Genomic DNA, 13201 nt, shown 5'->3' with positions numbered 1-13201 from the left:
CGGGCTGCGATCGAGCGCACCCGTGTGCAAGAGGCATTCCAAGTGGCGGCTATAATGTCCCTATTTCCATATTAGGGTTTTTCAAACTCCAAATTGTAATAGGATTTAAACCCTACGAAAACCCTAGGGTTTACTACTTTTCCAAGGACTTCTAAAGCCTATAAATAGACTCCTAAGCCTTTAGAATGAGGAGGCTTGGAGAAGGGAGAAGAATAGGAGCTCTCAAGTCAAGTCTCAGGTTTATTCTTCCATTTCTTTTCTTTTATGAAGATGTTTAACATCAACTCTATATGTAGCTAATTTATTTAGTAGGGCTAGATTGAAGCCCTAGTTATGTTTAGTTGATATTTCAATATTGGCGCCTTTGTGATGATCTTGTTGTGCTATTTAACTTGATTAATACCTATTTGCATGAATTCCTCATATGTGTGTGCTTGATCAACATGCGCATATGGTATGGACCAGTTAGTTAGATCAATTTGGATGACCGAGTTTTAGGTTTAACACAAGTAACAAAAGAATCCACACCACGATTCTTGGGTTAATTAACATGGGGAATTGGGAGTAGACACCCATGCCCTAGGCCTCGTGTGTATGTCAATTTTCACAGTTTTTATGCTTTCTTAAAGAACAACTTAGTAGACACACATGCTAAATCCTTTAAGAAAGAAAAGAATTAGAGTAGACATTCATGCCTAATTCATTGCTTTGGGAAATCAATAGCTTAAGGAATAGACACCAATGCCCTTAGGTTGACAAACATTAGATATTCATAACATGATCAAAACATTAGCATATTGATATGTTAGCTAAGCATAATTAGTGGTAGATATTAAAAGCCCTACCTTTTTATTATCATCAATCCAAAATTCAATCTTTGTTTAGTTTTACTTTTGGAATTTAATTTTAAGCAAAATCTAGCAATCCTCGTGGGAATGACTCCGTATTTGCACACTATGTTACTATGTTGACCTCATGCACTTGCGGGTAAAGCATCCAATTAATTACCTATTAATTTAGGTAGGAAGTTAAGACAACATAGTGCGGATGATTAGGAAGGTTAGCACCTAGAACCAAATCAAGTTGAGGTTGAATACCTTGCAATCGGGCCATCTTTTTTGGTAATTTTGCTGAGAACACGTAGACAAATTCCTCCAACACCTCCTTTACCGGTTCTGGTACCACCCCCTTGACACTACTTCCCATACCTGCCAACTTCCACTTTGGTACAAAGGATTGACCATCCCCTTGTGAAGGTTTTGGCTCCGCCTCTTAGCTAGGTAGCAACGTCAATTTGATTTTACCAACCACAAAGTTGTATGTGTTCTTTGTTTCATCGTGGATTGTAGCCTGCTCATGATGCCACGGCTTTCCCAATATAGGTGACATGTATCCATGGCGATCATGTCACACCACACATCATTCCGATATTTAGCTCCGATGGAAAAGGACACTAGACAACGTTTCGAAACATTTGCCTCATTTCCTCTTGTGAGCCTTTCTACCTGATAGGGAGTAGGATGCCTCTTGATTTGAAGCCCAATTTTCGAACCGCTTCCTCTGAGAATACATTCTCATGACTCTTTGGATCAATGACAAGCTTGGCCACCTTGCCTCCCATGGTGCATGTAGTCTTTTGTAGGACTTTTCTATTTTTTCTTTCACATATATAGGCCATTGTCTCCAATTCTGTGACTTTTGGCACATGGTATAACTTATGGGTAAGAAAGCAACTTGCATGTGTTTCAATAGTTTCTCCCAACTATTGATATTCAATTTACCTTGCCGCACCCTAGTTTGCTTTAGTTGCCGCCACCATGCCGCAACTCTTCCTCAGAATATGTTTACCACTAAAGAGACTCGTCGTTCATTGGGTACCCTCTTGAAGTCAAGAACCTATTCAACAATAACCACCCAATCAAGGAACTCTTTTATGGTTGCAAGCAACCTTGGAATTCTGAGACGTCGAGCATGATGGCTGCTTCCTATAGAATAGCATGAGCTTGTGCCATAGGAAACTTCCTCTGCACTCTGTGCCCTGCAAAAAGATTGACATGTTCATTCTCGACGATAAATTTGCCTTCCACCTCCACGTACCACGATCTTCATTGGCGACGACAACCATCCGAAACACCACCCATGGGCGCTGCAAACAAATCCCCGGTTTCTCCTTACATGCTGCCTATGTGCACACGTGCATTTTGTTCATGTCTGCACAACAATTTACCCACCCCACCCCATTCATGAAAAGTAACTTGGGCTATAGTACTAGTTGATGCAGTGTGACTTAGTGCGTTGTAGTGAATAACAATAATAAAGAACGGATAAGTATTTCTAGATCTTGATTCTATCAAAGGATCTAAGAAATCTTCTCTAAAACACTAGATACCCTCTAGGTTTTGAAGGAAAGACAGAAGAACGCTCAACTCTGAGGCTTCTTATTGAACAAAACTCACATATAATCAAAACCAACGTTTTAGGGTTTATAAAACATGTATTTATAGGCCCCCAAACCCTGAACCTAATAATAATACGATATAAAGTCGGTTTCAGTAAAATTGTGTGGCGCATCTGCAATCTCGTCCGAACGGGGTTGCGGATGAGCCTCTCTGTTGGTCCTCGGCTGTAATCTCGTCTGAACGAGATTGCACACAAACAATTATGCCCAACTTTCTAGCCTTCTATTTATTGCCTGTTTGACCTAGTAAACATTTGAATTAGATAAACCTCTGAAACACGATTTTGTAGACATTTGAATGAGCATTGCAACACCACCAAGGTTGCTCCAATCCGAGGTCTGAAACTCTAGATATGGTCTTTTTAATAGAACTCGTTAGGTGCGAGTTTTTCCCTACATCATCGCTTTTCTTTATGGAATCCTTAGCTTTCCGATCTACATCACTGCACCAACCCGAAATAGAATGGTTTAAGGTCTAGCTAAACCTTAAGGTAGTAGTTGAAAAATAGATGTATGAAATAACTCAATGAAAAATTTGGCTTCAAGTAATTGTCATTCATGTTACAATGTGCCAAATGATCTCCTCTTTCCCTTTTTCCCATGGAAAAAAGAAAAGAAAAAGAGTGCCAAATGAGCAATGGCACCATGTATCCCTCAACAGGGAGAGAATAAAGGTGCATAATGGATTATGCTATGTGGCAAATGATTAATTGTTTTTTACTTTTTACCAAATGATCAATAGCACCAGCACGTATTCACCAGAGAAAATTGTTAGGAAGGCGAAAGGCAGGCAAAATATTAGTAATAAAACAAGCTGTATACATTAGCTGCCTCATCAAACTATGCATATGTTCAATTATATCAGGTATTTGATTAGCACTTGCCAATAACGAACTGTAAAATTTCTTATCCACGGAAGAGCCACAGCCCCTTCGCCTTGAATGGTGGCTTTGAGCCAATAACACATGTTAGGGCATTTTTTGGTCCAACAGTCTCCGATTGGTGTGATCTGGACGTCTTTCGAGATTGAGCCTAAAAAAGATAAACTAGGTAAACACGAAGAGAAAATGCCCTGTGTTGAGCGTGATCTCCCTCCGACGCTTAAGTAAGGCTCTGAGAAAATATGTATAAGTGCTATATGATTAAACGTAAGTTTGATACCTGGGGTTTGGCCTATAAATGGGCTGACAAGTTTACTTGGATTAGAACTCTTCCTTTGATATTATCTTTTCTTTGCGATGATCCTATCCGAGTCTTGTAGTTTGATCCTCTCACTCTTTGGTATTATCCGTGTAGCTTGATTTGAAGTGAGAATAGTAGTTGTATGTGAGCTCTAACATTATCCATGTGATATTGGATAACTGTTACAAGAGTTTCTAACCTAGTGGAAGTCATCCACTGAGCGCTGAGAGTTTGGATAATCGACAATGTCTGCTTGTAATGATAAGTGATCCTTGGGAAGTGAAGGGTTTGATATTCCTAGGGAGTCTGTTCCCGGGGGTTAGTCCTTGGTCAACTGGGCTGGATCTCTATTAACTGTAAAGCCTGCTGATTGGGACTTAGATCATGGACTTATGGATGGGCTGTAAGCCTTTAGGTTACTAGGCCCAAATGGGATACATTTATTCCTAATAACAAACATCTTCCCAAATGCATACTTCCATGCTAAGAGAGCATGTGTTTGTGATTAAATATTGTATTTGTTGTGCCTCTATCGATGGCTCTTCTTTTGTATTTATAAATTATAATCAAGAGTTGCAAGAGTTTGTGTAAGACCCGAGAAAATAATTAAGTTTATTACTAGTAACCTCATAGTAATTTGAATTAATTAGTAGAATAAATAATGCATGAAATAATTTAGAATAATATATATAATAATAATAATGACTTTATCATAGTTGAGATATATATGAGATTGATTAACTAATAATAATATTAGTGTGACAATTGATCAATAAATAAAATAGGTTAATGGTACTAAAATAATAAAGTGTGATAATAAGTCCTACTGTGGTAAATGATTATATGTATGGGTAAATTGTAGTTGAAATAAATGGTAAGAGTGAAATATGAAATTAAGAAAGATGAATTAAATGTAATGGGGGGTAATCTTGCAATTCTAAATAGATGGGGCTTTAAAATAGAAAGGGAACCTTATCCCATGCCTCGTGTCGGGCTGTCATTGGCCATTGGAAATATCTTATCTCCTTAGATTTTTTTTTTTTTTAAAAAAAAAAAAAAAAATGCAAAAGGGCTAAGCCTTTGGAGGTTCCACGCAGCCCCTCCCTCTTCTCTTCTCTCTCTTTCTTTCTTTTCTCCTTTCTTTCCTTGCTCCCTCACCTCATCTCATGCACAACCCATTTCTTCTCCTTTGTCTTACCCTTTCTTCTCCCACACACATACACATGGACTAGTGAGAGAGAGAGAGAACGAACCTCAGAGAGAGAGAGAGAGAGAGAGACTTGCTGCCGTGTAAGAAGAAAAAGAAGAAAAGAGAAAGAAGAAGAAATCTTGGAGGGATTTCGGCCATAGAAGCTTGTAGGGTAGCTTTTCTATGTGATTTCATCTTACCCATTGATTATAGAAAAATAAAATTACGTGAATCATTAGGGATTTCTTTAGGTTCAAAAATTAGGGTTCTTGAAAGGAATTTTTTGGGGGATTTTAATAGGTCCGAAAATTATGGTAATTTAACAAGCCTAATTTCTAAAATTAGCTTGGGGCTTTTATATGTAGTAGATTGCTATGCATTATACAAGTTCCGAGTTATTGAATTAATGGGTTGAAACTCTAATTTTGCCTATTGGTAAAGTATGGACATAAATCCTAATTTTATATAGTTTGAATTAATTTCGGGCTTCTGGTATGTAAACACTAGGAATGCTATTTGAATGGGTTAATTACATTTTAAGTATTAATTAATCATAGGCTTTCATGGGTTCTATAAAAATTGATACCTATGGGGTTTAGGTTCTAATATGTCATATTAGAATCATAATGATTATTGGAAGTATTATGGGTATTATAAAATTGGAAGTAAATTGCAAGGTGTTTTGTGATACTATGACTATTTATGAGGTTTCATGAGATGTGTTGGATGAATGTTTGATGAAATGTTTCTATGAGCTTTGTGTGTTTGCAAGATAATGTGATGATTATGTTGTTATGAGCATTGGATGGTTCACATGGTTTATGACATGGTTTTATGATTTTCATGATATGAGTTATGATAGTATGAGTTCAAGGTTTTTTTAACATGAGCATGAACATGGCATGACCATTGTTATGAAAGTGGGGTTCAACTCTGGTAGCGATGACAAGTCTCCTACAGTAGAGTTGGCCCATGCATAATAGAAACGGGGTTCAACTCCAGTAGTGATGACAAGTCTCCTACCGCAGGGCTAGCGCCATATGTAAAAGAGAAATAGGGTGACGGCTCCCGATAGTGATGATAAATCTCCTACCACAGGGTTGGCCTCATATGTAAAAGAAAAATGGGGTGACGGCTCCCGATAGTGATGACAAGTCTCCTACCGCAGGGCTGGCCTCACAATGGAAGTAACACAAGATGATGAACATGAGCATGGGCATGCATAACATATGATTGTATGATGATGATGATTGGTTTTATATGGGCTCTTACTAGGCGTATCAATATGACTATGTGTAGGAGATATAACTACGCATAATATATATTGTTACGAATGGTTACACATGATGATTTTTATGCTAGATGTATTAGTGTGCAATGAAATGGGAGATGTAACCGTACATATCTACATCGTTATGGATGGATGATGCATAATGACTTTCGATATATATTGTTTTGTTAAGCTATATTATATGTAAGTGTGACTAAAGTTAAATGGTTTATTTTGGATAAAACTAGTGAGTTCTATACTGCTAAGCTTTTCTATTTTTATGGAGACAACGGGCTCATAATTCTGTCTGTATCATGGGTGGTGGTGATTCCCATGGTGCAGACGATGTTGTTGATGCAGGTATATGGACAATAGATGATGAACCTGTGGCTATGTATCTGGGTTACCACGGTGTCTGAAGCCTAGATACATTGGGTGTTTATTTTGTTAGACTAGTTGATAGCCCTCTTTTGTAGAGCATTCATGTATATACTTAGACATTGTTATTTTGTATATGGCTCGTGTCGCATTTGACACTTTTGTATACCCTTTCTTTGGTATGTAAGCTTTAATCACATAGGTGTATTAATTAACTCTGATGTGATACATATGTCTAACGTTATTTATATTCCGCGTAAAGTTATGAATTTTAACAAATCATTAATGATGCATGTAGCTCTGAGTGACATATGATATTGTCAATCAGGTTAATGCATGGGTTCATGGCATACTGCAGTATCGCCATGCCACTCTAGCAATCAGCTCTATTGTGGGTAATGCTTTAAAAAAAAAAAAAAAAAAAATAGTCATGTTTTTATTAAGTGGGTCGTCATAGTTTGTCATGGAGATTAACTCCTATACATGATATAAACATAGAACAAAATACGATTTACACGTTATCACTTTACAATTGAATTAAAACTTGAGTTATTTACTTCTACTTGGTGTATATATATGTATATATATATATATATATATATATATATATATATAAGAAATGAAGCAAATATATTTTAGTCTAGTTTTAATATATCAAAGGAACATAGGAACAGGATAACAATTAACCTCGCATGTCACCTATACATTTTCTATATGGACCACAAAACTGAAAGAGTAAGATCGAGTACCATTTATTTATAGTCCAAGAAGATAAGAGCTCTGTTACAGATAGATTTACAAAGAGAACCAAAAGAGAAAACTATTAAGGAAGATTTACTGTAACCTAAAACAAGAAAAACTAATTACGGAAATTGGAGAAGACTCGGGCTGTTAAGTAGGATGGCTATGTGGAGTAGTTGTTGAACCTCAAAAGCTAGAAAATGGAGGCTGCATGAAAAGGCAACTGGTCACAGAAAACATGTATCAGTCAATGCAGTCAATCTCCTTCAATCACGAGATTAGATTGAGTCATGAGATTTGTTTTATTGGCTTGTAGGGGAGAAGGTAGCTGATGAGTCTGGAATCACTTTTGAAAAAACCTAATTGACTCCAAATAACACCTATTCTGAATGTATAGGTGTTTCACACACCTATTCTGACCTAACAATTTATAATTAACCAAAATAGAAATGCAATAATCAATAAAGAACATAGATATTTTGGTTATGAAAAGGAAACCAATGAGAGAGCTTTCTAAAAGTAAAACCTCTCTGGGGCAGCCAAACCCAAAAAATCAACTAACTCAGTAAAAGAATAAAGGATTACAAGAAGTTCACACTTACAAAACCTTTGCAATTGACACTATTTTGCATAAGACAAGCGACCCACTTTCCTTTTACCGCAGTAGCTCTTTCCAAAGATAGCTGACACAATCCTTCTACGTGATCTCCCTTCACCGGAACTCTAGTTGACTTCACTTTAACAATCAACAAGTAAAACAAACGACCACTCTAAGAGAGAGAACTAACGATCTATATCAAGACTCTCTTAGCACATGACGACGAACTCTAGAAGTCCCTTTCTCTTCTATAAAGATGTATTTATAACATCTACAAAACCCTAGACCTGGGCCCACATTAAAACACGTTTTGGGCATAAAATCTACGAGGTGTCTAGATAAGTTAAGTGCTTGTCCGGACAGCGCCTTGCAGAGGAAGAAAAAACATGTTTATGGAACTGCTGTTCGAACAGCCTTGGCAAGACGAGAATTTATGTTTCTAGAATTGCTGTCCGGATAAGGAAAGGGCCTATCCAGACAGTCTTGCAATGGAGGAAAAAACTGCATTTTGGAAATGCTGTCCTTTCATGATCAATAGCTTTGATAGATGAGTGCTTATGGTTCGATTGAGTTGAAACTTTGTAGAGATGTTCATGACATGTGAATCCTCATTGTGAACAGTGGAGATTGGATTCCGAGCATTTTATATCAGTGTTTGAGCCCGTAAATAGTAGCCTCTGCATTTTGGACCGAATTAAGCCAACAAAAATACTTACAAATTCTCCCTTTTGCAATTCGGTGACAAAGCCAATATGCCGAGACATCCCATCATCTCCCCCCATATTTACTCTCCCTTTTTGTCACAGAATGACAAAAAGTCTCTATGGTTCCTGAAACACTCATAAAATTCATCAAGGCATACGTTGAACAGGAATAAATAATGACTAATAATATAACATATTTGAATAGAATATAATCATAAATAGCTCACCAAATCTGTTAGAACACCAAACAAATATCATTCATAGATGCAACAAGTATATCAAAATCAAAATCATCTATGGTGTTCTATCTATTCCTATCAAGGGCAATAAAACACTAGTAAGCCCAAGGAAAGTCATAAAAACATAAATATGATCAAAGCTACGAATGCATAATGAGTGAAATGCAAGATCATGAAAAACATTTCTCCCCCTCAAACTGAAACCACAAACAGAAAAAATATATATATGAAAAAAACACAAAATTGACCACAAATAAAAACTTGTATTGATGTCCAACAGCTCCTGCGCATCCTCATGAACACCCTAGCAAAACATAGTGATCAACATACTACACAAACGTCAGAGATTCAACGTATGTATTAAGCAAATTGTTCCACAAATGCAACAAAGTAAGCAAGAACTCAGTAAACCCATGCAAAATGTGTAGTGTGTGAGACCTCCCATTAAATAAGATTTCATCAATTGAAAAGAACATAGACAGACAACTTGGATAGGAAAGACAAACAATCTAAATCAATCAACAGTCAAACATTATCATGCTAAGGCCTAGACTCCCTCATCCGATACACTCCTCTTAAAACAAATCATTCATTTTTCACTATGTCCTTTAGTGGTCATCTGTTTCCACAATGATTTGGTCACTAATTCTTTCTATAGGGACACATTGAGGCAACATAAATCATTGATTACATTTATGCTTTTAGCATATTGATTTTTTTTTTTTTTTAATTGAATTTTCATATTTTTGCTTTTAGCACATAGGAGAAAAATGCCGGAATGTTTAGGAGTTAGGTTCAACTAACGAGTTGGTCAAGTTGATTAAACTAACACTACCTATATTCCTTAACAAAAAAAAAAAAAAAAAAAAAAAAAATCTTATCAGAGCTTTCAAAAACATATCAAAATACAAACCTAATAGGAGTATAGAGTGCACAAATTCGATCATGAGAAGAATGCCTCTTACTCGCTCAACAGTATCCAAAAAAAAAAAGCAAATCATTTGCATATGAATCATCAAATGTAAAGTGCAAAATTGTTGATCCCACACACATGCAATATATGCATTTAGAAACAATACACGAGACAATGAACATCGAACAAGGAAACAAAAAAGAATTTCACAAAAACATCAACAACAAAAAAATGCCCTAGAATACCAAAGAGAAATGAAATATGCATAAATTCTAGGCATGTCATGTGCCCACCTAATCTAGATGAGTCCATTACCACTCCCCCTCAATGGGTGAATGGTATTAATCTTCTTGACCCAAACTTTCTTCACATCAAGGACAAATGTGTAACTCTTATCCAAGATATCTAACTGTGTTACTACGCCTCTCATCATGTTGAATAATTTCTCATAACTATTTCTAGAATGGAAATATTCTCTTTTAGGCTCATGACTGTTAAGCTGAAAACACTTAGAATGGATATGTCCAATCTTACCACAATTATGACACGTAGGAATAAACCTTTGAGAAGGTTGATTCCTTAACATATGCACACTTCTCGACTTAGAACTAGACATATAGAAATGAGTTATAGTTCTGTTACCTTTTTCACCTTTGGAAATTTTAGGAGAAATTACCTTTTTTTCAACCAAGCTATCTTCTTTGTTTACTGGTTTCACAAAAATCATCTTTGAAGAAGAAGCAACATTAGTAGATAAAATAGCAGATTTATCAAAACCCAATCCAGTTCTATCAAACGAATGTTTCTGATTATGTAGCATTTGATTTAGCTTTTCACTAGAGAATTTTGTTAAATGATTCTTTAATTCATTCAGATCATTCTCTAAGGATTTCACTTTGGCAATGAGCATGTGATTTTTAGACATCAAAGTATTATGAGTAGCAAAAGAATCAGTTAAGGTGACAGAAAGTTGATCATTTTCAAGATTAACCTTTTTGAGTTTCTTCAAGTGTTGCTTATTTAGCTTTTTCAGTTTAGTGCATTCCACAAAGAGATTATTATAAGCATTTTGCAGATCATCTTCCTCTTCCAATTCATTATCAGACACATCTTGTTTGTCTTGAGAATTACACTCACTATCCTCATGTTCACTCTCATAACTAACTCCAAATGCTTAGTAATTAACTCCCTATTCAGCATTGTCCTTGTCTGACTCATCACTTTGAGTCACATTAAATGCCTTGCCATTTGACTTTCTCAAGTTAGCACAGTCAACACGAATGTGGCCATGCCCTCCACATTTGAGACACTTGATACCTCTAGGTGACTTACCTTTCTCAACATTCTCAATTCTAGATTTCTCAGAAAATTGTGAATTACTATTTCTAAAATTTCCTTTCTTGGGTCTAAAGAATTTCCTAAACTTCTTAGCAAACATAGCTATTTCTTCCTCATTTCTAGAATCCTCATCAAATGAACCACAAGAGTTAACCTTAACATTTTTTGCCTTAAGACCAATATTCTTGGTGTTCTTGTGTTTAGGTAGAATTAGCTCAAAAGTCTGAAGTGAACCTACAAGTTCTTCTACTCGCATTGTGTCTCGGTCTTTGCTCTGTTGTATGGCAGCAATTTAAGGTATAAACCTCTCAGGTAATGACCTTAATATTTTCTTCACAACTTTAGCATCTTTCATTTTCTTTCCTAAATTGATAGTAGAGTTTCTAATGACACTAAGCTTTGAGTAGAATTCATCAAACGTTTCATCTTCCTGCATTCTAATCTCCTCAAACTGAGAAACCAACATTTGAATTTTTGAAGTTCTAACAACCTTAGTTTCTTCATGTGTGATTTCTAAAGTTTCCCAAGCTTCGTTAGCTATCTCACATCTAGAAATTCTTGAAAATTCCTCATTTGAAATAGATATGTAAATAGCATTTATAGCTTTGTCATTAGTAGCAGCATTATTCTTTTCCTTCGTTGTCGATTCAGCTATTGCTTTGTCTGGACGAGTCCATCCAGATTCAACAATATGGTAAACGCTAATGGATTTAAAGTACGCTCTCATACGAATTTTTCAAAGCGTATAATTCGTTTCGTCAAATACAGGAAGGGAATTAGGAGCAATAATATGAGACATTTGATATGAAGTCTCGGATCACACTCAGAAAATAATTCATTCACAGAGTAAACCCGCTTTGATACCAATTGAAAAAACCTAATTGACTTCAAATAACACATATTCTAAATGTATAGGTGTTTCACACAAAATTATGTGGAAATAGATCTGACTTAACAATTTATAATCAACCAAAAAAGATATGCAATAATCAATAAAGAACACAAATATTTTGGTTACGAAGAGGAAACCAATTAGAGAACTCTCTAAAAGTAAAACCTCTTCGGGGTAGCCAAATCCAGGAAATCAACTAACTCAGTAAAAGAATAAAGGATTATAAGAAGTTCACACTTACAAAACCTTTGCAATTGACACTATCTTGCATAAGACAAGCAACCCACTTGCTTTCTACCACAGTGGCCCTTTCCAGAGACAACTGGCACAATGCTTCTAAGTGATCTCCCTTCACTAAAACTCAGGTTGACTTCACTTTAACAATCAACCAGTAAAACAAACAATCACTCTAAGAGAGAGAACTAATGATCTATATCAAGACTCTCTTATCACACGAAGGCGAACTCTGGATGCAGAATTCATCCATTTCTCTTTTATAAAGACGTATTTATAACATCTACAAAACCCTAGACCTGGGCCCACATTAAAAACACGTTTTGGGCATAAAATCTACATGGTGTCCGGACAGGTTAAGTGCCTATCTGGATAGGGCCTTGCAGAGGACGAAAAAACATGTTTCTAGAACTGCTGTTCGGATAGCCTTGGTAGGATGAGAATTTATGCTTCTAGAATTGCTACCCGGACAGGGAAAGGGCCTGTTTGGAAAGGGCTGCAATGGAGGAAAAAATTGCATTATGGAAATGTTGTCCTATCATGATCAACAGCTCCGATCGATTAGCGTTTGTAGTCCAATCGAGCTAAAACTTCGTAGGGATGTTCATAACATGTGAATCCTCATTTTGAACGGTGAAAATTGGATTATGAGCATTCTATATCAGTGTTTGAGCCTGTGAACAGTAGCCTCTACATTTTGGAACCGAATTAAGCCAACAAAAATACTTACAACTTTAATACCCACTTGGAAAATGATGGGAGTGGAGCAACCTCAGTTTGTTACATCAAGGAAACCCTTTTACTTTTTTTTTTTTTTTTTTTTGCAAGCTAAAAATTGGGCCAACTATAGGCTAAATGAGAAAAGAGAAGAGCTAACAAATGGCTAAATGAGCTTGAGTTTCAAACTTTATCGCAAGCTAAAAATTGGGCCAGCTATAGGTCATGAGAAAAGAACTGACAAAGTGCTTAAATAAGCATTGGACTTTAAATTTTACTACAATGCCAAAAATAAGGCTGTTTATGGGCCAAGATGGAAGCCAATAAATAGCTGAAATGAGTCTGGGT

This window comes from Corylus avellana, chromosome ca2 (assembly GCF_901000735.1).
Source record: "Corylus avellana chromosome ca2, CavTom2PMs-1.0".
In the NCBI taxonomy this organism is placed as follows: Eukaryota; Viridiplantae; Streptophyta; class Magnoliopsida; order Fagales; family Betulaceae; genus Corylus; species Corylus avellana.
This window is presented reverse-complemented; position numbering follows the sequence as displayed.